The sequence below is a fragment of the Octopus sinensis genome, linkage group LG8, assembly GCF_006345805.1.
Source record: "Octopus sinensis linkage group LG8, ASM634580v1, whole genome shotgun sequence".
In the NCBI taxonomy this organism is placed as follows: Eukaryota; Metazoa; Mollusca; class Cephalopoda; order Octopoda; family Octopodidae; genus Octopus; species Octopus sinensis.
Window position 1 is genome coordinate 105,973,825 of NC_043004.1, and position 25,892 is coordinate 105,999,716.

The window sequence follows — 25,892 nt, forward strand, 5'->3', positions numbered from 1 at the left end:
ACCACAGCAGCCATGATTGTCTCAGTCACCAACACATTCAACCCTGACATGAACACACCACAGCATTGTAAGTCTCTGGGTAAAACAAACGCTTTAGAACCCTTTATTTATTGACAATGTGCAACAGATTTATATTTAGACCTACACCACCCCATGAGTAAATGATGGAACCTTGACATGGTTTCTGAACCTGTAAGCAGTAGCTAAAACACCCTCAAATTACATCTTAAAGAAAAATAAAAGGCATAGTGAATAATACAGCATGGGTACACAATACCTGGAAACAAAGGGATGATCATGGTCGGAATGTCTTTAATCATAGGGTTACTGTATCAGAGCTGATTCTGGGGTTAAAAAACAACAAACACTACCACCCCATTCATGAACACTACAACCACTAGACACACCCAAACACACAATACAACTGCTGTTACCATTTCAAGCTTCTCAGTTAAAACCCTTCATTAACTTTCTCTTCTTCCCCTCCTCCTTCTCTTCACACACATACACATTATTTTTTATTAGTTACTACCTTCGGTAAACCACCTAAGAAACCACCTAAGAAACCACCAGCCAACACTAACCTAGCAGACAAGTCTTTTTTTGTTTCCTCACATCTAAAACACAAGAGGGAGGCACCTCCTCTCCTTCCAAACACACACACATACACACAGATGAAGAAACTGGAGTGGAGGTGACAAACAGCACATGTTGGGAGAAAGAGGCTTCTTTTAAGCCAAAAACAGTCAAAGAAACACATAAAAGACTTAGTGTGGTGAATACAACTTCCGTTTCCAATTACCATTTAGCTATAGTCCAACTAACTACCACACAACTGTTATTCCGCTGCTACTCAACTGTTATTCAACTGCTATTCAACTGACACTTAATAAGTACTTCAAGAAGCTTTTCAGAGGCATTCACCTGAGACTAATGTGTGATGTCTGATGGCTGCTACTGTGTGCTTGGATTTAAAGACTATTGGAAGAAAATAGAGCTGAACATATATTTTTCATCATCTTTGAATTTGTCAGAATAATCTTACATAATCAAAAAGGACTTATTACCATATTTATGGTGGGGGAGTAACAATACTGTCCTAGGTTTTCCATGTACATGTCTTTCTGTCTGTCTGTCTATTTATTTGTCTCTTTATTTCTTGCTCTCTCTCTCTCTCTCTCTCTCTCTCTCCCTCTCTCTCTTTATCTATTTATTTATCTGTCTGTCTGTCTCTCTAGCTATCTATTTAGCTATCTACCTATTCTTATAAAGATATGTGTGTGCAAGTATGGAGTCTGTACATGTGTGCCTGCGTATTTACATGTGTATGTGTGCATGTGTGTGTTTGTGTGTATGCGTGTGAGTGTATACGAGCATGTGTGCATGCGTGTGTGTGCATGTGTGTGCATGTATGTGTGTGTGTGAAGCTTAGTGGTTGAGGTGTTGAGCTTACAACCAAAAAGTCATGTGTTTGATTCCAGGATTGAGCAACACTGTGTCCTTGAGCAAGGCACTTCATTTCACAGTGTTCCAGCCTACTCAGTTAAAATTTAGTACCAACCTAGTACCAGGCTAGTGTTTGCTGGTGCAGCCACATCAACACATACTCAATATCCACTGGTCAAAGAGTGAGTGGTCAAGAAGGTGTCCATGTCTGCTAACAACTACATAAACAATTAATACTATCAGTAAAAGCATGGTACCTATGTTACCCAAGTAATTCTTACTTGCAACTGATGGCTTTGGCTATAACAAGAATAATCTCAGTTGAATGAAATTTTTCAGCTTTCATCATCATAATCATCATCATAATCATCATCATCATCATCATCATCACATTACTGTCTTGTTTTCCATGCTTGCATGGGTCACGTGAGACTTTGTTGAGGCAGAATTTTCTATGGCTATAAGGTGGCGAGCTGGCACAAATGTTAGCACACTGGATGAAATGCTTAGCAGTATTTCATCTGTGTTTACGTTCTCAGTTCAAATTCCACCGAGATAGGAAGGGGCAAGAGAGTGAGGCAGATGACATTGCACAACCCTCCCTCGTTTAAATCTTTGTCACACACAAATCAAGACATCACACACATACATACAGTATACATACATACACACACATATACTACAGGATTCCACAGTTTCTATCTATCAAATTCACTTGCAAAGCATTGGTTAGTCCAGGGCTACAGCAGAAGACACTTGCCCAATGTGCTATGCACCATAACATTCCATTGATATTCCTACTGATACCATAGATTATCAATGATATAGTATGATGTTGTATCTGTGATTGGATTATGGGGAATAAGAGATGTTTGATTTTGATATTATCAACTGTGAAAAGGGCAGAAATGTTGGCATGCCAGGTGAAATGCTTAGTGGTATTTCGTCTATCTTTATATTCTGAGTTCAAATTTCGCCTAGGTCAACTTTGCCCTTCATCCTTTCGGGGTCGATAAATTAAGTACCAGTTACGTACTGAGGTCAATCTAATCAACTAGCCCCTCCTCTCCCAAAATTTCAGGCCTTGTGCCTAGAGTAGAAAAGAATTTTCTATGGTCAGGTGCCCTTCCTCACACCAACTGCTTCCAAGCAAGGCAATATTTACTTACTCCTGTCCTTCAAAGAACAAATAGCCTGAACATACTTTTACAGAGGGCTGCAAACAAATGGCTCTGTTTGTGTGAATGGTGTAGCATTTGTTTATAATTTGTTCACAAGTCAACATGAAGAGCAACATACACCCAATCATGCACATGCATGCATGCACTCACACACACACTCACATTCACATATACATATGCATACGTATATACACACACATGCACATACACAAGTTTCTTCTAATTTCCATCTGCCAATTTGACACAGAAGGAGTTGATCACTCCACAGCTATTGTAGAAGACAGTGACTGACAGTGTCCAAGCAATGGGACTGAATTCCAAGCTATGTGGTTCTGAAGCAATCTTCTTTACCATGTGTTTCAGGTTCAATTCCACTGCTTAGCACTTTGTTCAAGTGTCTTCTACTGTAGCCCTGCGTTGATCAACGCCTTGCAAGTCAATTTAGTAGAAGAAAACTATACAAAACCTGTCATGTGTGTATGTGGGAATTTTTCCCTTTTTGCATGCTTTGCAGGAAAAGCCACTGAGTTACAAACAGTGAAGTTTACCGTCATTCCCCAGACAATAAATTACTCACTTGAAAAACAAGTAAGAGTTGACAATTGGAAAGGCATCCAACAGCAAAATCATAATTCAATAATACATATTCATCAAACCCATGCTAGGTTGGAAAAATTGAAGTAAAAGCAAATGATATATAGTAATGTATGAAGAAAAAGAAAAGAAAACACACATTCGATGAATCTCTTTGTGACTGTAATTGTTCTCTGTCCATAGGAAATGCCTACCTTCATAAAAAATGTTTAATCTGCTTACTTTGGATTATGTCATGCAGATGATTTCAAAAAAGAATGAAATAGTTCTGAGTATAGTTGCCACTGACTAGAAATTTTGAGAATCATTTAACAACTTAAAAAGAATAAACATTAAACATGTATTTTCATTACATTTCTTTCTGTATTCCTTAATTTCAAATTCAAAATGAAGAAACAATTATCTCCTTCATGTTAATCGTCTACCAGGTGACTCTATGAAAAATATGCGAGTTCTGCATACATATAGAGCCAACATATTTATGATAATATAGTTGACAACTATTAATAGTTTTATGTTAAACAGAGCATTTTTGAGGAGAGAATGATTCATGTAAAGGTTTTACCATAGAAAGAAACATTCATTTAAATCACATTCATCAGGAAAATGCTCTATTTCACATGAAAAGTGGTGGTGGTGGTGGTGGTGCTGGTGATGGTAGTAGTAGTAGTAGTAGTAGTAGTAGTAGTAGTGGTGGTGGTGGTGGTGGTGGTGGTGGTGGTGGTGGTAGTAGTAGTAGTGGTGGTATGGTGGTGGTGGTGGTGGTGGTAGTAGTAGTAGTAGTAGTAGTAGTAGTTGTATGTATGTTTGTATGTATTGACACCTACTGCTGTAGAATCACTGGAGCATTGTTCACGTTTTGATTTCATATCCTACCATATTTAATCTTGCTTCTCATCCTAATTGGATCTCTGAAATAATAAATCCAGTGACTTACGGGGGCTGGATATACAAATAATGCTTTCTTCTGAAATGAATGAGATTGTGTCTGTATCAAGAAGTCACCATTGTCACTGTGTGACACCTTTGAGCAACAACACCTAACAGTACACAACTTGCTTTAGTTGAGTGGGTAACTTTAGGAAGGACGTCCCGGTATGAAGACATTGAACAGAAGATATCAAAAGAAACAACAATAAACAAATCTATGTTTATGGCGTTACGTGATTCAATACATGTATGTAGGTACGTATGTATGTATGTAGGTACGTATGTATGTATGTATGCCATTGTTCAGCTTTAATTCAAGATTTTTTGCCAATAGACGTAGGAGTTGCTGTGTGGTAAGTAGCTTGCTTACCAGCCACGTGGTTCCAGGTTCAGTCCCACTGCATGGCTCCTTGGGCAAGTGTCTTCTATTATAGCCTCAGGCCGACCAGAGCCTTGTGAGTGGATTTGGTAGACGGAAACTGAAAGAAGCCCGTCGTATATATGTGTATATATATATATATATATATATATATATATATATATGTATATGTGTGTGTATATGTTTGTGTGTCTGTGTTTGTCCCCCCCAACATCACTTGACACCTGATGCTGGTGTGTTTATGACCCCGTAACTTAGCGGTTTGGCAAAAGAGACTGATAGAATAAGTACTAGGCTTACAAAGAATAAGTCCTGGGGTCGATTTGCTCGACTAAAGGCAGTGCTCCAGCATGGCCATAGTCAAATGACTGAAACAAGTAAAAGAGTAAAAGAGTAATAGAGAAAGAACTGGATTCTAACCCAGATCCAAGGCGCCTTCATTGGAATTTCAACATCAACAACAGAGTATTTTTGTTTGTATGTATGTATCTATGTATCTATGTATGTGTGCAGATTTGTATGCTTTGTTTTATGTATGTCTTCTGATGCATATAGTTGCATATCTAGACATGCTCATATATATTTAAATGATAAACTTCTGGAAAGTTTTACAGATTTTTACAGTTCCAATGATGGCTTGGATCTCTAGTCTTTGAATTAGCTTTCTCCTTTCTGGTTTTCAGAAGCCTAATTTCTCTAGATTGGTATTTAGATAGTGTGTTACATATCCCAGGACCCCAATAATTACAGGTATAGACCTGAACTTGTAATCTGGATAGAATAACTGCAGATTTCTCAATAGTTCAGCTTAGATATTCTCTTTTTCACTGATCTTCAGCTGTATATGTGTGTGTGTATGTATGTGTTGTTTGAGGGTACAATGCCCCCCCCCCTGGCAAGAATGGACTGGACCACTACATATAAATAGTAGCGGTCTGAGTGAGTGAGAAAGTTAGTGCTAGTTCTACAGGTTGTGTGTTGGTAGTTTAAAGTTGGAGTTCAAAATCTAAAGTTCGAGTCAGCATGTTGGCTTGTTGGTTCTTAAAAGATTGTTGTTACATTCCATGTGGTTACTGCCGTTCGTTTCAATAATATTGCTATTACACTGTTGCAGTGTATTCGTTTATCCATAAAGGTATAACATCTGGCGACAAGGATCATTCGAAACTCACATTGGTTATCTGACCATTTCTGCGTCATGGAAAACCTATTAGCTGCAGGAGTACAGCTCCAAGAGAAGCAACAGGAATAACTACAGGAGTCACAAAACCAAATACTACTACAACAACAACAACAATTAATTGTGTTGCTGTTGGCAAAGTCCAAAAGTCCAGTAATCTTGTTTATGCCAGGAGGCATGGCTAACGTAATTTCTGAATTTACATATAATCCGGAGGAGGGTATCACATTTCCTGCATGTTATAGAAGATACAAGGAAATTTTTAACGAAGAGTGCAAGTCATGGTCAGAGGAGCAGAAAGTCAGGCTTTTACTCCTGCTGAACATGAGCACTACTGTAACTTCACTTCTGCCGAAGAAGTCGAGTGAGATTGGTTTCCAAGAAACTGTGGAACTGCTTTCAAAAATTTTTTGTGATAGAACTTCATTATTCAACACCAGAATGGAGGGTTGGAACTTAACAAAAAAATAAGGAGGTGGATTTTATCACCTATGCCAGAGTAGTCAGTTGTATGTCCAAATATTTTGAACTCCAGGACCTCACTGCAATATCTGTCTAGTCTTGCAAAATTGTTTGTGTTTTTTCTCTAACAATACAAGTTTATGCAAAAAAATTTGAGAAGGCCTTGGGGAAATAAAAAGATTTATTTACCAAATATATTGAAAAAATGACCTAAACTTTGGCAATGCGAATAAAATATACTACACTATAAATTATGTAGGGTGTGGTATATAAAGTAATATTGGTAAACTGAGCCTGAGACGTAGGTTCTATTCCCAGTCATATCTGATTTACTTATTCCTGTTATTCTCATTGGAAAGGCTATATTACAATATAAACTGTGTGGTGCTTGTTCACTTATTTAATGTCAGTTTTTCTCTGCTAGCTCAAGTTAGACATGGAGGTATCTGAGGCTGGATATATATATATATATATATATATATATATATATATATAATTAACATATATATATATAATTAATCCTGGTCATGTTGATTCATTGTTTTTTCTCTTTGCCTTCATAAAAAAGTATGTGTACCGTCATGGAGATTCTTAAAGAGCAGAAAAGGAAATTTTAACTCCTATTTCTAATTTCGGTCTGTGGTGAAGCATTTAGTTGAACCCTAATTATAATTATGTGGATAATTTTACCTATAAAGGTTATTTTAACGTACTGATCTACTTGGTAAAATTGTTAATTAATTATTTAATTAATTTGATTAATAAATTTTACCTTCTATTACTAATTTAAAATTATATATATATATATTATATATATATGTATGTATATATATGTACACACACACACACACATGTATCGTCGTCGTCATCATCATCATTGTCATCATTTAGCATCTACTTTCCATGCTGGCATGGGTTTGACAGTTTGACTGGAACTGGTAAGCCGGAGAGCTGCACCAAGTTCCAGTCTCATTTGGCATAGTTGTTACAGCAGGCTGTCCTTCCTAACGCCAACCACTCCAAGAATGTAATCGGTACTTTTACATACCACTGCCATGGGCGCCAGTTACCTGACACCACCAGTATTGGTCATGACTACAATTTCACTTGGCTTAATGAGTTTTCTCAAGCACAGTATATCACCAAAGATGCGTGGCTTAGTGGTTAGGGCATTCGACTGATGATCGTAAGGTCGTGAGTTCGATTCCCGGCGATGCGTTGTGTCCTTGAGCAAGACACTTTATTTCACGTTGCTCCAGTCCACTCAGCTGGCAAAAATGAGTTGTACCAGTAATTCAAAGGGCCAGCCTTGCCATACTCTGTGTCACGCTGAATCTCCCTGAGAACTACGTTAAGGGTACATGGGTCTGTGGATTGCTCAGCCACTTGCATGTTAATTCCACGAGCAAGCTGTTCCGTTGATTGTATCAGCTGGGACCCTCATCGTCGTAACCGACGGAGTGCTCCTTTATATCACCAAAGGTCTCGGTCGCATGTGTAAATACCCACACACGCACAAAAAATGGTATTCCTTCAGGTTTGTGATTCCTCTCATGCTCTTGAGGATGTCAAAAGGCTTCCAATTTTCATTCCTCTGAAGTCAATTAGACTGACCATCCATTAACAAAAACCTCTGATTACTTAGCACCAACTAATTAACTCTGTTTGTTTGACATTTCTATGTGACAAATTAACATTTACATAGATGTATATATGTGTGTGTGTGTGTGTGTGTGTGTGTGTGTGTATTTTTATTATTTATACAAAATATCATTATATCCCTATGTAATTGTTAATGTGTTATATACATATATGTATATATATATATATATATATATATATATATACACACATATACATAATTACTTAATTTTACATATATATTATTATTCTGGACTTAATTTTCCACACATTTCCATTTCTCTCTCTTGCTCTCTCTTGCTCTCTCTCTCTGTCTCTCTCTCTCTCTCTCTCTCTCTCGCCTAATGGTCATGGCACACTTATCTTCAGGAATCTGAAAAATCTCCTACATTTAGGTTATCTCTGTTTACTTAACTTCTTTTTTATTCCTTTTTCAACTGTTACTGATATAGTTGTATTTCTAACTTGTTTATGTTTGTGTGCTCAAGTCAGCACATGTGTATTTATAAATACATATATATAAACACACACACACACACACACACACACATTTAAATATTAAATATTTAATCATCATCATCATCATCATCATCATCATCGTTTAAAGTCCGCTTTCCATGCTAGCATGGGTTGGACGATTTGACTGAGGACTGGCGAACCAGATGGCTGCACCAGGCTCTGAGATGGCAGAGTTTCTACAGCTGGATGCGCTTCCTAATGCCAACCACTCTGAGAGTGTAGTGGTTATTTTAATGTGCCACAGGTACGAGGGCCAGTCAGGGGGTACTGGCAATGGCAATGCTCAAATGATGTTTTTTACGTGCCACCTGCACAGGAGCCAGTCCAGTGGCACTGGCAATGACCTTGCTCAAATGTTTTTCACGTGTCACCAGCACAAGTGCCAGTAAGGCAACACTGGTAACGATCATGCTTGAATCGTGCTTTTTATGTGCCAACGTAAAAAGTACAATATTTAAATACTGCGCATATCAAATGATACAAGTTTATAAGAGTTTGATGACATAAATGAATCCATTCATAGGAAGATATAACAACCACAGATCCTTCTACAATCAAATATCAAAGCAAGGAAATAACTGTGACTATGGATACTGTCCCACCATCTTACTCTTGGTCTACCTCTTGGTCTCCTATCAATTGGACCAACTTGACAAATCAGTTTTGCTTTTGTTCTTTCCTGGCATGTTTCTAGTATCAGGGCTGTGATATCTCAAAGCATAGAAGTAGTGGCTTAACCTGGAAAGACTCCCTGATTTCCAAACTGCACACCCTGTCAACATTACTCCAAGGATCCATTGGAGCAGTGGTTTTCAATCATTTTTTATCGATGGACCCTTCCTTCGATTACTATTCCATTTTGGTGGACCCCCATCGCCATTCAGTGCTTAAAAACTAAATTTATAGATACTTCTTTCAAAATTGCCATTTTGTTTTTCACACATTAACTTGTGTACAGGTTGTAAAAGTTAGGGAAAGAAATCTAGCTGTTTCTAGCAAGAAATACATTTAAAGCAAAATTTTTCATAGTCCCTTAAAATACCATTGTGGGTCCTCAATTTACTATTTTGCTTGCATGGATCCCTAAAAATTTTATATGAACCCTCAGGGGACAGATGGACCCCTTTTGAGAATCACCTCTTTAGAGGTACCCCATTTTGACCACTTGTATTCACAGTTGTACTCTTTCTTTTGGTCATTATCCAACATTCATGTCCATAGGTGAGGATATACATAAAAACAAAAGTAAGTAACAAAATTAGATAAATGGTGTAAATATAACAAACAACATTGAATAAGAATATTATGTATAGCAACAACAGTAACTATCACAACAATAACATCATTTAAAACTACTCTAACAATAATATTGACAGAATGCCTCATATTGTTGTTTGAGCTGCTAGAAATGGCAACATGAATAGCAAAATAGCAAAACCCCAATAACAAGTGGAGCTGCAAAACACTAACAAAACAACTACAACAACAACTTACAATAACAACAACAACAGCTACAGTTATATAACCACCACCAACTTCAATAACACTAGCTTAGATAACAACCACAACCATTAACAACAACAACAATTCAATGCATAAAAAAACAGTCAAAAAGCCAGGTGCATGAGCACCGATGAGAGATTTTGTTACCTTGCTAACAAGATGTTACCTTCTGTTCTCAGAAAACAAGCAGCATTACGTCTTGTTTTCCACATGAGTGGACTTATAGCCAGTTGCTGTGGCCATTAGACACACCCTTTGTGTCATATTCACTGACTGTGAGGGTTTCAGGGATTGTATTAAAGTACCGCAAAAAGAGTATTTTGCAGCATAAATGTACATTCGGCTGGATCTTCAATATAATATACTGGTTTAAAAAGCTTTGGTTAACCAAGGTTATCTATGCAATTAATAAGCAAAAACTTCCTCTATGGTTCTTTAAAATCTAAAACTATAGGCAAGGGAAATAAATCCAATTATATCAGCCAAGTGAAATTTTTTTAAATATCTATACCTCTGTGTATATATGTATATACTGTATATATATGGGCTTTCCCCACCTCCCCACATCACACCACACTACACTACACCATACGACATTACACATCACATCATACATACATACACACGTCCAGACCTTTCATACGCACATACATACTCTCTCATACACACACGCACCCTTATGTTGGGGCGAGGTCATTTGACCCTGTTATCTCCCCTACTATCCCTCTTGCGTCTAACGTCTGATCTCTGACTTCTAGCCGAAATCAGACCGCCATGTTGAATCGTTAGCTCCTGTACGCATTTTTTTTCTCTCCTTGTTTCTCTCCGTGTTTCTTTTCTGTGTATCTTTCTGTCGAAGAGCGTAGGCTCGAAACGTAAAAGACTTGTTTTATTTCTATTCCTGAGCGCCATACTAATACAATTGTTTATTTGTACTCCACCTGCCTTCGTCTTTTGTTTATTTTCGTAAAGTTTCCCGTTATGTATATATATATATATACATATGTATATATATATACAAATGTATATATATATATATATATATATATATATATAACAAGATGAAGAAAACAGAGAATAAATGGATGTAATTAATAATTTATTTGTATGTTACAAAAAGATGACATTTTTTAAAAACATAACAGTACAAAGAAATTACAAGTTGAAAGCTCAAGAAATAAAATCAAAAAAGGACCCACACTCATGTTTCAGTCTTTCTTCTAGTTGATGGGAATTTTGAAGCATTTGTTTTCCCCCAACACTGAAAATTTCAATAATCCCAATCACCAATGACTTCCGCATTATATGATAGAGATTAAACCAGTGGAATACCTTAGATTATATAATCCCTAATGAGGATATGACTTCCTCAAACTAACTATATATATATATATTCTTTTGCTCTTTTACTTGTTTCAGTCATTTGACTGTGGCCAAGCTGGAGCACTGCCTTGAAGGGTTTTAGTCAAACAAATCGACCCCAGGACTGATTTCTTAAGCCTACTACTTATTCTAATGGTCTCTTTTGCTGAACTGCTAAGTTACAGGGATGTAAACACACCAACACCAGTTATCAAGCAGTGGTGGGGAGAAATGCAGATACAAAGACACACATACATAGATGTATACATACATACATACATTCATATATATATATATATATACATATATATATGTATATATATATATATATATATATATATTTGTATATTGAGTCAAGTACGTTAACACCAACATCAAAATGAAAATCAAATGGAAATTGTAGTTAAGATACCTGTGCCAGTGACACGTAAAAAGCACCGTCCAAATGTGGCAGATGCCAGTGCCACCTGACTGGCGTCCATGTCAGTGACGCGTAAAAGCACCAACCGATCATGGCCATTTGCCAGCCTCCTCTGGCCCCTGTACCGGTGGCACGTAAAACACACCCACTACAGTCACGGAGTGGTTGGCGTTAGGAAGGGCATCCAGCTGTAGAAACACTGCCTGATCAGACTGGAGTCTGGTGCAGCCTCCCGGCTTCCCAGATCCCAGTCGAACCATCCAACCCATGCTAGCATGGAAAACGGACGTTAAACGATGATGATGATGATATATATATATATATATACATATCGGCAAAAGAGACCGATAGAATAAGTACTGGGCTTACAAAGAATAAGTCCTGGGGTCGATTTGCTCAACTAAAGGCGGTGCTCCAGCATGGCCGCAGTCAAATGACTGAAACAAGTAAAAAGAGAGTATATATATATATATATATATATATATATATATATATATATATCGTCTGCCAGCCTCGTCTGGCACCTGTGTCGGTGGCACATAAAAAACACCATCCGAGCGTGGCCGTCTGCAAGCCTCGTCTGGCACCTGTGTTGGTGGCACATAAAAAACACCATCCGAGCGTGGCCGTCTGCCAGCCTCGTCTGGCACCTGTGTCGGTGGCACATAAAATCACCCACTACACTCTCGGAGTGGTTGGCGTTAGGAAGGGCATCCAGCTGTAGAAACACTGCCAGATCTGACTGGCCTGGTGCAGCCTTCGGGCTTGCCAGACCCCAGTTGAACCATCCAACCCATGCCAGCATGGAAAGCGGACGCTAAACGATGATGATGATGATGATGATATATGACAAGCTTCTTACCAAATCCACTCACAGGGCTTTGGTCACACCAAGGCTATTGTAGAAGACACTTGCCCAAAGTACCACACAGTGGGACTGAACTTGAAACCATGTGGTTGGGAAGGAAGCTTCTTACCACACAGCCATGCCTGTATATATTATGTGGAAGATGCACAGGACCCATAAAAACTACAGAGACTCAGGAAATTGATTCTGTCACTTATCTACTACCCCCTAGGGGTAGCAGATAATTTCTGTTACCTAGGAGAGATATTAATAGTGGGGGAGAATGCACAGACAGTGTGATAACTAGAATAAGAATAGGATGGAGGAAATTCAGAGAGCTTCTACTAAATCTGTTGGCTACGTAAAGTTTCTCTCTCTGAGTGAAAGGCAGATTGTAATGATGCATGTATACAATCAGCAATTCTACATGGTAGTGACATGTGGGCCTTAAATGCAGAGGATATGCAAAGGTTAGAGAGGGACAAGGCTAGTATGCATCAAGGGTACATGTTTGTCAGAGTGTATTGAGAGCGAAATTAGGTATAAGGGGAATTAGATGCAGTGTGCAAAAGAGGAGACTGTGCTGGTTTGGTCATGTGATGTGGATGGATGCTGACAGCTCTATAAAGAAGAAGGAACACATGGAAGTGGGTGACCCAGGAAGACATGGGATGAAGTACTGAAGAACGACCTCAGAATGCTGAGCCGTTCAGATGAGATGACATAGGAAGTCATTAAGCAAGAAGTAATAATAATTCCAACACAAATATATACTTGCACATGTGTGTGTGTGTATGTGCATGAGAGTATGTGTCTGTGTATATGTGTGTGTGTGTGTGGGAGGTATGTGTGTATCACCTTTGCCAGTGTGACAAGCACTTGTAAGGCTGACATGAAAAAGGAGCAAGAGTATGAAACTGAGAAGAGGTCTTATTAGAAAAGTGCGAGCAACCAGAGAAACGATAGGAATGGAAAGTTAGGGGAGCGAAAGAAAAGCCTGATACACTATATCTTGTATGTGAATGTGTGTATACATGTGTGGGTGTGTGGTGTATACATATATTTGTATGTGTGAATGTACATATACTATGTGTGTGTGAGTGTGTGTGTATATATATATATATATTATACATATGTGTATATATATATATATATATATATATATATATATATATATATATATATATATATATAATATATATATATATACACACCTATATGTAAATACTTGCATATGTGTATATACACACTTAAGCACACATATATATGTGTACACTAGATACACACACACATATATACACACATTTACTGCTGGTGGTAGTGGTGCTGCTGGTGGTAGTGGTGCTGCTGGTGGTAGTGGTGCTGCTGGTGGTAGTGGTGCTGCTGGTGGTAGTGGTGCTGCTGGTGGTAGTGGTGCTGCTGGTGGTAGTGGTGCTGCTGGTGGTAGTGGTGCTGCTGGTGCTGGTTGTGGCAATGTTGGCAGCAACAGGTGCAGCAGGAATGGCAGTCGTGCTGACAGCAGCAGCAGTGGCAGCAGCGGCGATAACACTTGCAGCATCAGCAGCACAAGCAGCGGCAAAAGCAGTATAGGTAGTGGCGGTGGCAGTATAGGTGGTGGCAGTGGAAGCATCAGAGGTAGCGGCAGCAGCCGTGGCAGCCATTGATGATGAGGATGATGAGGATGATGATGATGATGATTATGTGTTTAAACTGAAGTGCTGACAATTTCTTGAAGAAGTAACTGTCTACGGGACGGTGATTATGTCTGTCCAGGAAAGGGTGACGTGTGTCCCACGCAGTTGACCAACAGCTTCACCACTCTTCTTTGTCGACTGTCAATGCCAAAGGAACTCAGTTTCGGTAGGATATGGACAGCAGAAGGAAAAAACTCTTGGCATCAGAGACAATAACTGAGTGGATGTAGGTAGTTACATATATGAGTGTGTGTGTGTGTGTGTGTATGTGCGTGCACATGTGTGTGTGTGTGTGTGTATGAAGGTGCATGGCATGTGTGTATATATATATATATATATATATATATATATACCCACAGATATGTATGTTTATATATATATATATACACACACAGATATGTATGTTTATATATATACACACACACATATATGTATGTTTATATATATATATATATACACACACAGATATGTATGTTTATAGATATATACACACACACACACACATATATGTATGTTTATATATATATATGTATGTATGTATGTATGTATGTATGTATGTATATTATATGTACGTATAGGAAATATCATAAATGCCAAGACCACTTTAGATGTCCGTAAATGGTGAGCGCAAAAGAGGAAATAAGTGAACTCTATGACGTTTCTTTGAAACTTGTGGCTTTTAGTAGATCAATGGTGGTAACGGTGGTGGTGAAGGTGGAAGTGGTGGTGGTAGTGGTGGTGGTGGTGGTGGCAGGAGTGGCGGTGGCAGTGGTGATGGTGGTGGGTGTAAAGAGAACGGTCAGTGCGACATGCCACAAATAGTCTGAGAGAGAGTGATTGAAGAAACTTGACCATGTTCCAGGTTCATTTATTTCTTTTGCAGGAAGGAAGGAAGGGTTGGGGAAATGTAAATATGAAATGCTTTATGCAGGATATTCCTTCGTAATGATGTCATTGTATCGTATTGAGTGGTGGGAGTCTTAAATCTTTGAAATAAAATCCTTGTAAAAATTCAAAGAATGAACTGTTTTTAATCTCTGTTTGTAATTAATTCATTGCTAATGCTTTTTCCTCTAAGAATAGCATGAACATTGTGAAATCTTATCTTCTAATTGCTCCATAAATCTGAAGCTGTATCTCTCTCTCTCTCTCTCTCTCTCTCTCTCTCTCTCTCTCTCTCTCTCTCTCTCTCTCTCTCTCTCTCTCTCTATCTATCTATCTATCTATCTATCTATATATCTATCTATCTATCTATCAATCTATCTATCTGTTTGCCTGTCTGTTAATCTATCATTCAATCTATATAGACAGAAAGACAGACAGACAAATATATCTAAGCTATCGTTTTGAGAGGGTACAAAAATGAAACAATTTGAGAATGGGGTAGAGTTAAAAATGTTGATTGCAGAATATCAAAAGTACAATTCCACTCTGCCAGATATTCCACAGGGTTCGCAGAACAGACAACAGGTGGACCCATGCAGTTGCCAAGCAGTATCCAAGAAATAAGAAAAGTCTACTCAGAAGGGCTCCACTGCCTCATGAAGGTAACTGCCAGCTCTCACTGTGCACACAACTGTGCTGCCATCTGCTGGCGTGTTACAGAGCTAGTGTGGGAACTTTTTGATACCACCTTGTATGAATGAATTGAGCATTGTCCTTGATCCATCCAGGTAGTAGTGGGGACACTGACTCCAAATTAAAACTGTGATGACTCATTTAGTCGTACCAACCTGGAAAAGGGAACGTAAAATGATGAGGATAATGATGTTACGTGTATATATATATATATATCCATATACATGTATGAGTGTATATCTGTCTGTATGTATCTACTTTACATAAATACATGTGTGTCTGTGTGTATGTATGTCCTTTTATCTTTCACTTGATTCAGTCATTGGACTACGGCCATGCTGGGGCACTATCTTAAGGGGTTTAGCATCTATTTATTGACATACTTTATCCATTTTCAATTGAAGCACATGAGAAAGAGATATACTTATATAAGTTAGTGTTAACCTATTTTATACATGGAACAATAAATAGCTAACTATATGGTGAGTTAGATAGCTAGCTACCTAAATAGACAATCAGATAGTTTTGTCGTAATATATTTAGTATTTGGAGCATTACAAAACAAACTAACTTATAATAAATGCGTAGTGAGGCAGAGAGATAGTGGACAAGCAGATGGTAAGTTAGTATTAACATATTTAATACAAAGCACATTGAATGACTTTGTAGAAATAATTATAACATGAGACTGACAGACTGATAGGTAAGTTAGTTTTAATACATTTAATACGCAGAATATTAAAAAGTTGACTATAAATAAATATGTGGTAGGACAGACAGACAGATAGGTAAGTTGGTGTGACAATAGTAATAACTTTATTAGTTGTTACAAATCTTTATTAGTTGATGAAGTCTGTGTTTAGAAATACCGTCTTAGTATACCAATATATATTTGTCTTTTGTTAATCTAAACAAAAGACAGATGTATATTGGTATACTAAGAGAGTACTTGGAACAAAACAAAAGACAGATATGATTGTACGTATGTATGTGGGGGGGGGGAGAATGTGTGTGTGTGTGTGTGTGTGTTGATATATTAAGAGGGTGGTCTTAACAAAAAACAAATATATGTATATTGGTATATTGGTATTTTCGTTGTTTACAAAGTGCAGGCTTCGTTGCAGAATATTTGTGAAGGTTGGAAAGAAATGAGGTGAGCATTCTCCACCCAATGTGTTATGTTTATGTGCATGAATGAAAGAGTACATATGAACTGAGATAAGAACTGGATATAAGAGGAACTGGATATAGTGAGTAAGATAGAACACTATGCTAGTATGGGCATGCAATGCATATGGTGGATATCCATTGTACAATGAGGTGCCGAGCAGTCACAGCAGATGGAAATGTGGATAAGGAAGTCAAAGAAAAACAAGGGGCAAAGTGGTGAAGACTAATCTCAAGAGGCTAAACCTTAACCCTTTAGCATTCAGATTTCCTTGTCATATCGACAGTAATCCTTCGACTATTGCGGACATTATGTTCCAAAACCTCCCATAGAAATAATTAAAATCTAAAAAATATAAATACCTATTGGCCAAAGAAACTCACGATATACTGAGGAGTCTGTGATATAAATTTACATAAATTAGCCAGAAAAATCCATGATGTACTGAGTGCACGATAGGTGAACCACAATTTGGTGAGGGATTACTGCAATGCTTATTTATTCACATTGATTTGAATTAATCACAGACTATCTTACTAGAAATAGGCAGTGCTCCAGCATGGCCTCAGTCAAATGACTGAAACAAGTAAAAGAGTAAAAGAGTATCTTGTAGCTTCAAGATTTCAATGGTGTGTTTGTATATTTCTAGAATGACTTTGTAGGGCACATGTGAGAGATTGGGTCTGGTCAGTTTTAGCATAAAACAGGTAGGATATTTAGGCCAGATTTGGCCAGATTAAATGTTAAAGGGTCAAAAAGAACATAAGGAATGACTTTTTGGTGAACGAATGCTGTGCTGGGGAGGATCCATCCAAACCATACAAGCATGGAAAAGTGAATATAAAAATGATGATGGTTGTAGTAATGGAGATGTGTATATAATAACTACATCCAGTTCTCTCCCAACCTTCGTCTTCATATTGGGTCTCCGATCTCTCACTGCATTATATTACTTATACAATGAAGAATGGCCATATTCAGTTTCTTCTCTTACCATCATCTTTCCTTCATTGTTATCAAACAGAGAGCGTGATTGCTAAAGCTCTTAGATGAAAAATGAATCTCCTGAATAATGGGTTTCATTATCACAAATAACGATCCTCAAAGAAAACAGAAGTTCACTATGGTAAGCTAATGAACCACTTATGCAGTTATTTAGCGCCATTGTCGTATGATAGATAAACTGTTGAACTGTATTTTATAATTTCATTGGTTCATGACTAGTTATGACTGAGCCATTAAGAGTTATGACATATCTTTATTTTTTTAGGCATCTGGGTATGATTTAAGGGAGATTTAGCTGCTATTTCTAACATATTAATAAATACAGAAACCTTATTCAGTGGCTCATATTAGAATAAATATGGCTACCATGAATTGTGAAAAGTGTATGTAGGCACAGGCAGTGATGGAAATTATAGGGAATGAAGAGAGGTGATGTTCGCCTCACGAGATGAAGGAGCTCAAAGCATCTAACTCATTCTTTCCCAACCTCAGTCTTGTGGAGCTTTGAATAGCCCTTTTTCCTAAAACCTGTTTCCATCACTGGCTGTAAAATACTACTAAGTTTGAAATAAGATGTATCATTTGATGGATGAGTATTCGTATTGATTTGAAGAATATTATGATTGTAGAGTTTAGAGTTAAGAATGCCAGAGCTTATTGTCTTAGTATTGAATCACTTGCACAAAGAAGTAGCAGTTCTTACAAACTTATCCTGTGTTTGATATTACATTCCCATCATGCACTTCTAGCAGAATCATTAGCAGATTGGACAAAATACTTAGCATTATTTCTGTTGCTGTTTTGGTTCTGAGTTCAAATTCCACTGAGGTCGTCTTTGCCTTTCATTCTTTGAGAGTTAATAAAATAAAGTCCTAGCTGACACAGGGGTCGATATTATATATTTGACCCTCTTCTAAAATTGCTGGCCTTGAGCCAAACTTTGAAACCAATAATTTGTTTCTTTATCAAGCATATCCATCATTTTTCAAATTATCCAAATATGAAGGGGCTTGGAATTCAGGGAGTGTTATTTGAGGGGTCCACAAAAGAATAATGTAAAACCAAAAATTAAAATTAACATTCATAGAAAATTTCCAGCAGGTGTCACAATAAGACTCCTTATTCTGTGACTCCTATCATTATTTTAATAGATAATTGCATAGATTTATGTTTTCCAAAGCAGAAAAAATTCTTGATTCAATACTAATAGTTTAAATAATAATGTTTAAATAATAGTTTAAATAGTAATTTAAATGATAATAATAGTTATTGATACGTTTAAATATTTGTTGTGCAAGATTTTTTATGTGAAGTCGTGTGTTGAAACAGATATTATTATATTTCGGAATGGTCATTTTGCCAGTTTAGCTGAAATAAGATTAAGATTAATGTAAAAAATGAAAAAGTAAATAACACTGAAGCAAAATAACACCAAATATATAGTGCGTGTGTTTTTATTGGCTAAACTGGCAAAATGACCATTCCGAAATATAACAATAATAGTTATTGAATAATAGTTTAAATAACAATAGTTTGAATAGTTCAAATAATAATAGTTTAAATAATAAAGCCTTTTATTTCCATATTGTCCAGGCTTTCTGTTCTTTATCCTTGATTTTAAAGAATTATATCAAAAGATAAAAGAAAGAAAAAATGTGACTGTTTATGCTCCCTAAATCACAAGAGGATTTTTACAGAGTAATGTCAAGTTCTTGTTTCATGGCACGGAGGCAGATGGTAGATGTATTTCTTCATGGTTATTGCAGTTAACATTCTCAGATGATCTGGCACCTACGCCTAACAGCAAGATGAGTTGACAGTGAGATGAGCTGACAGCAAGATGAGCTGAGAGCAAGATGAGCTGACAGTGAGATGAGCTGACAGTGAGATGAGCTGACATCAAGATGAGCTGACAGTGAGATGAGCTGACAGCAGGATGAGCTAGGAACAATATCATTAGATTACCAAACAAAGCAGCTGTGAACTCATCAGTATTGTCGTGGTCGCTGTCGCCATCATCGTCGTCGTCATCATCATCAGCACCTCCACCACTACACCAACGCCATCACCATCACTGCCACTATCATCATCATCATCATCATCATCACCGTCATTGCTGCCATCATCATCATCATCATCAATATCATCAATAGTTCCATTTACCTGACTGGTCTAATCATAAGACTGCCTGAAAAGCAACACCATGAATGGCGTAATCATGCTGGATAGATGGGGGGGGGGAGATCAGTCTGAAGAGATTGGTTAAAGAAGTCAATCAACATTTCGTGTCCAGAGGAATTATCCTCAAAATATTTTTAAAAACAAAAAAACTGCCGTTTCCGTGATGTCAGATTTGTACAAGAAACAATTCCTAATGAATGCCCCCTCCCCCACCTGCTGCCTTTTCTTTTTTCAGCTAAATGTTTGTAATAATATGTCATTCTATGGAATTATTCCATTCATAACAAAATACCATTTAATGAATCAGCAAAAAACCCATAACCGACTTCCTCTTTGAGAATCATAACTCTAGAATTTTCTCCTGAGATTTTTTGTTGTTTTTTGTTTATTTTTTTTTGTTTTCTTTTTGGTTTTAATGGAGAACTTCTGAAGTATTTCAAGAGAGAGTTTGTTTATACTTTTGTGTTTGGTTTTCCATCGAGTTCTTCTTACAGAAATACCATTAACGATTTTATGGTTGTGCCCACTCCTATCGCGTGTGTATGTTTAAATGTGGACACATGCATGTGTGGGTATGTATCTGTACACACGTGCACGTGCATGTGTGTGTGTGTGCTTATAATTATTGATGCTCGCTTTATTGCACAAAGATCACGTTTTAAGATAAGAACCATAGACTGTGACAGTCAATAACATTGCTTAATATGAATAACAATAAGAAAAGCCAGCCTTATAGATTATTGATGTCAAGAAACTAGACAACACCTTATATTATTAACAGGATAGGGCAAGCCTGTGAGAGGGTCTCTGCATTATCATTTCTTCTGCTAGAAATAACAGCAAACTCTATCTGAAATCTAAAAATAGAAAATTCACATTAGATAATATTGTTTGAGGTACTATGTCTGAAGAAAAAACTCTAATGAAATGGTCACAGCAGGAATGGCTATGATCATTGGTCTATTCAACCAGGGCTGATCTGGGAGTAAACAACAACAATAAACGAATGGGTTGCAGTAGATATATGGGAACTAAAAATAGGAAACCTGTTCATATCTAGGAGGCAAGTTGTAGCTTGATACTGACCATATTTGGCCTAAATATTCTGTTTTAGGTTCAAGCTGACCAGATGCAGCTTCTCACACCTACCTTTCGATGTCATTCTAAAATAAACAATCACATAATCAAAATCTTCAAGCTACAAGATAACGCATGATTAATTCAAAGCAATGTGAATAAAATAAGCATTACATTTGGCAGAATAATCTGAATGCTTAAAGGTTAATCTAATGGTGTTTACAGATCATGGCTTTGAACTGTAATCAGTCTCAATCCAAATGCATAGTAACCTTTCTCACTTGAAAAGTTTCCATTGGCTCTGTTGATTGCACATATCAGGGCTCTACCATTGCACATATCAGGGCTCCCGTTATTATAAGCAATTTGAGTCCATCCTGTGCCACTGTTCACTTCTTCAATAGATTAATATACTCTACACTATGGAATATTGTTCTCATATCAAGGATAGGGCTTCTCCTTTGATTACTGGCACCCTAGAGGATATTCTGAAAAAGAAAATATCATCTACATACATCTACATCTATTGTTAATCCATCCATTGGCCCTTGGAAAATATTGAAAACCAAAACACAAACCCCTTCGTTTTATTAACTCTTCCACTGTTACCAATATTACTTTGTTGTCTTTTTTTTATTTTAATAACATTACTTTATGACTTTTTCTTACACTGCTTCATTAAGCAGTTCCAAAAGTGTTTTACTCTCACTCTCCAGCCACTGTATCAAATCAGGGTCTACCACCCATGAAAAAACGGCAGTAGTTGCCTTGATTTAAAGGATACCACCCCCATCTCACCCACACACTGCTCCTGCCAATGCGAATGGGAAGGAATTATTTCACACACACACACATGGCTGCTTAGTGAGAAAGAGAAACCCTGGAAATAGAAAGAAAGAGAGAGAGAGATTCAGGTGTTACCGTTTGTTTATTAGGTCAGGTGAAAGAGTAGCTTGCTTGACTACCTGTGTTGTGTGTTTGCTTTTTTTCCTCCCTCTATTGGCCAAGCTAACCAGGCTTTCAGTTTGTCAACTAGCCGCGGCCATCTCTCCACCTACTCTCTCTCTCTCTCTCTCTCTCTCTCTCTTTTTCTTTTTTTGTCATTAAACTGATTTTTTCACTCAATCTTTTTCTTTTTCTTTGTGTCCCTCTTCTTTAATTTCTTTAGGTTATTCTGCCCCACCCAGTTTCCACACTTTCTACATTATTCTTTTCTATGTCTGAAATTCACACCCTTCACTCTTACTCCTACTACTTCACTCCTCCCTATTTCTTTTGTACACACTACATTTTTTCCCTCATTCACCCTCTATTAATTATCTACCTGTCTATTTTTCTACTTATTTATCTACACACATATTTCTGTCATTGTGCTGAAGTATGTGGTTCAAGCAGCCTGTTCAGTTGCTTCCAAAGACCTCAAGACCTCTGCATAATTTCATAACACTCCAGAAACACAATACTTCACAATTCCACCTTACTTCCAAATGCATTTAGCTTTTAACATTTGAGTACTATAGAACTTAACACACCAGCAAAACCAGTATCACCTTATATATATATATATATTACATATATATACACACATATATATATCTATATATATAGATATAGATATATATATACGGATACAATTATAAATATTATTTCTGGTTTTGTACTGAACAAATTTACAGTTATTGGACTTCTTTAACATTTCATCTCAACGTTTTATGCAGCAACAGTACATCACAAGTAAAAGATTCGTAATCGGAGTTTATAGAATGGATTAAATACCTTTGAGATTTGTTTGTGTGAGTGTGCTCAATCGTGAAGGATTCTTTCATTTTCCAGAAAAAAAAAAAAAATTTTGTTAACACACACACTCATTTAAAGTACACAAAAAAAAAAACCCCTCAAAGAAAATATAAAGTAAGTGTTTAACCACTATATTTCATGCATTGCTAATTGGAATACCTTGCAATATTTAGTTTAGGCTCTTTGTGTTCTGAGATCAAATGCCAATGATGTCGGCTTTGTCTTTCATGTTTCCAATGCAAAAATAAATAGAAGAAAAAATGTAATTGTCGTGTTCTAGGGATGACAAAATCATCAACGTCTCTCTTCTGAAAATTTGTGGTCTTGCACATTTGTTAGAAATTATTGTTATTATTATTATCATCATCATCATCATTATTATTATTATTATTATTATTATTATTATTATTTATTATTATTATTATTATTATCATCATCATCATTATTTTACAGTATTCATTTCTTTTGACTCTTTATGTTCTTCAATTCAAATTCCGCTAAGGTCAACTTTGCCTTTCATCTTTTCAGAGCCGATAAGATAAAGTACCCGTCACATACTTGAGTCAATGAAATTGATTAGCCCCACTCCTCATAAAATTGCCAGCCTTGTACCAAAATTAGAAAGAATCATTCTGTAATATATTTGAATGTTTCCTTTCCCTCAATCGTGCAGTGAAAACACTGCATGTCTTATATCCATGCAGGGCTTTATTTTGGTTTTCTATTTTTATTACACAGTACCTTGTGGTGATAATTTTTATGTTATATTTATTTATGATTCCTAGGTTTTTTTTTACTTTTGGTTATGTCTGTTTTAATCTTTCCCAAGATACTTATTGTTATAAAATTGTTTCAGTTTTCAGTCCCCACGTGATTATCTCTTTTTCTAGATCTTGATATTTAGATAATTTCTCAATTTCAGTACATTATTGTCAATTGGAAGAAATATGTTTTTTACGGGGTATTTCTCTTGCCACTCCATGACAATAATATCTGGCTGATTAACATTGATCTCCCAGTCTATATAGATTGCTATATCTCAGAGAATGTTTGCCTTGTCATTCAATCAGAACCAATAGTCTCAAATAAAATGCCTTGCAGTGTCCATTACAACCCTTTTTTATGTTTGAGTTGAAATCCCACTGAGATTAACTTTGCTTTTCATCCTTTCGTGGTTGATAAAATAAAGTAACAATCAAGTGCTAAAGTTGATTTAATCAACAAAGGCCCTCCCCCAAATTTTAGGCCTTGAGCCAATGTTTGAAAGTATGGCAGAATCAAATACCTTGTTGTAGTTGTTCCAGTTCTTTATATTCTGAGTTCAATTCTCGTCAAAGTCAACTTTGCCTTTCATCTTTCTGAAGCCAATAAAATAAATTACTAGTAAAGTATTGGGGATTGAGTTCATTGATAAATCTCCTCTCCTAAAAATTCTGGCATTGTTGGCAAATTAGAAACAGCTGTTGTTGTTATTATTGTTATTATTATTATTATTATTATTATTATTATTATTATATTATTATTATTATTATTTATTTATTAAGGCAGCGAGCTGGCAGAATCGTTAGCATGCCAGGTGAAATGCTTAGCAGTATTTTGTCTGTCTTTACATTCTGAGTTCAAATTCTTCCAAGGTCAACTTTGTCTTTCATCCTTTCAGGGTTGATAAATTAAGTACCAGTTGTATACTGGGACCAATTTAATCGACTATCCCTCTCCCTTAAATTTCAGGCCTTGTGCCTATAATAGAAAGGATTATTATTATTATTATTATTATTATTATTATTACTACTACTACTACTACTGCTGCTGCTGCTGCTGCTACTACTACTACTACTACTATTATTATTATTGAGTGAAAGAGCAGTACATGCCATCAAAGTGACACTGGGGTAAAATATACGAAGCTCAGTATACCCATCATGACTACCCGTCTGATAGGGATACACTAGGCACATGCATCACAACCATATGTGCGTGACATGGTGATCTCATATCAAGATAAACAGCGCATGGCCTTGCATGTGGAGCCCAGTTAGAATTTTCTTCTGGTCGAGTAACCCATACCGCTCAAAAGGTCCCTGAATAAGGATTGTTTAAGGATACTGAACGAACCACCTATGTTTTCAGAGGTGAATTATTCAAACCCCAAAGAATTCCTCTCAACACATGGCTATGATGCTCCCCCACTACTTCTGCTCCTGATCAGAGATGCACATATTGTCAGCCACTAAGGGACATGCTCAACTGGTTATGGTCAAACAACTGACCAGCAAACCTGTGGTATTGAGCTGAATATCTGCTGTAGCCCATCTTTTATACCAAGACAAAACAATGTACATGATAACACTTCCAATCAGTTAAGATCAGAAGCCCCGAGAGCCACTGCCTGGTACTGCATCAAGGCATTTTATTATTATTATTATTATTATTATTATTATTATTATTATTATTATTATTATATAATAAGGTGGTGAGCTGGCAAAATGGTTAGCGGTAATTCATCTGGCTTTAGGACGTAGTCATAGCTATGCTGAGTATATGCTTTTGCCAGGATAAATTTTTGGTAATGGTGAGGTTGAGCATTTAAAACATGAGGGTTTTAGCCAAATGTCAAGTTCCCAATTATGTGCATGTGTATGAGTGCACGTGTGTGTATTTAAATAAATATATTTGAATGCATATTGTATGTCATACATGTGTGGTGGGAGAAGCAGTTGTTTACAGCATTTCTGGTACCTTGTCCTTCATATTTTTGCATTTTCCTTCCTCCTTCACTTCCTCTCTCTTTCTCTCTCTCTTTCTCTCTCGCTCTTTCCCTCCTTCTCCTCTCTCCCCCCTCTCTCTCTCTCTGTCTTTGTCTATCTGTCTGTCTCTGTCTGCCTTTGTCAGTATATCTTTCTACACATACACACACACACTCTCTC

The 25,892-nt window shown here is 36.9% G+C and overlaps 1 protein-coding gene and 1 long non-coding RNA gene across 15 annotated transcripts in view; both read left to right on the plus strand.

Moving 5' to 3' along the window:
- Positions 1 to 25,892, plus strand: part of LOC115214900 (tensin-3) — a 930,040-nt gene that overhangs the window by 545,119 nt on the left and 359,029 nt on the right. The window lies entirely within an intron of this gene.
- Positions 7,129 to 24,859, plus strand: LOC118764661. The gene is made up of 3 exons (XR_005000479.1): positions 7,129 to 7,237; positions 23,822 to 23,827; positions 24,848 to 24,859. It is a non-coding gene; the product is annotated as an uncharacterized LOC118764661 (long non-coding RNA).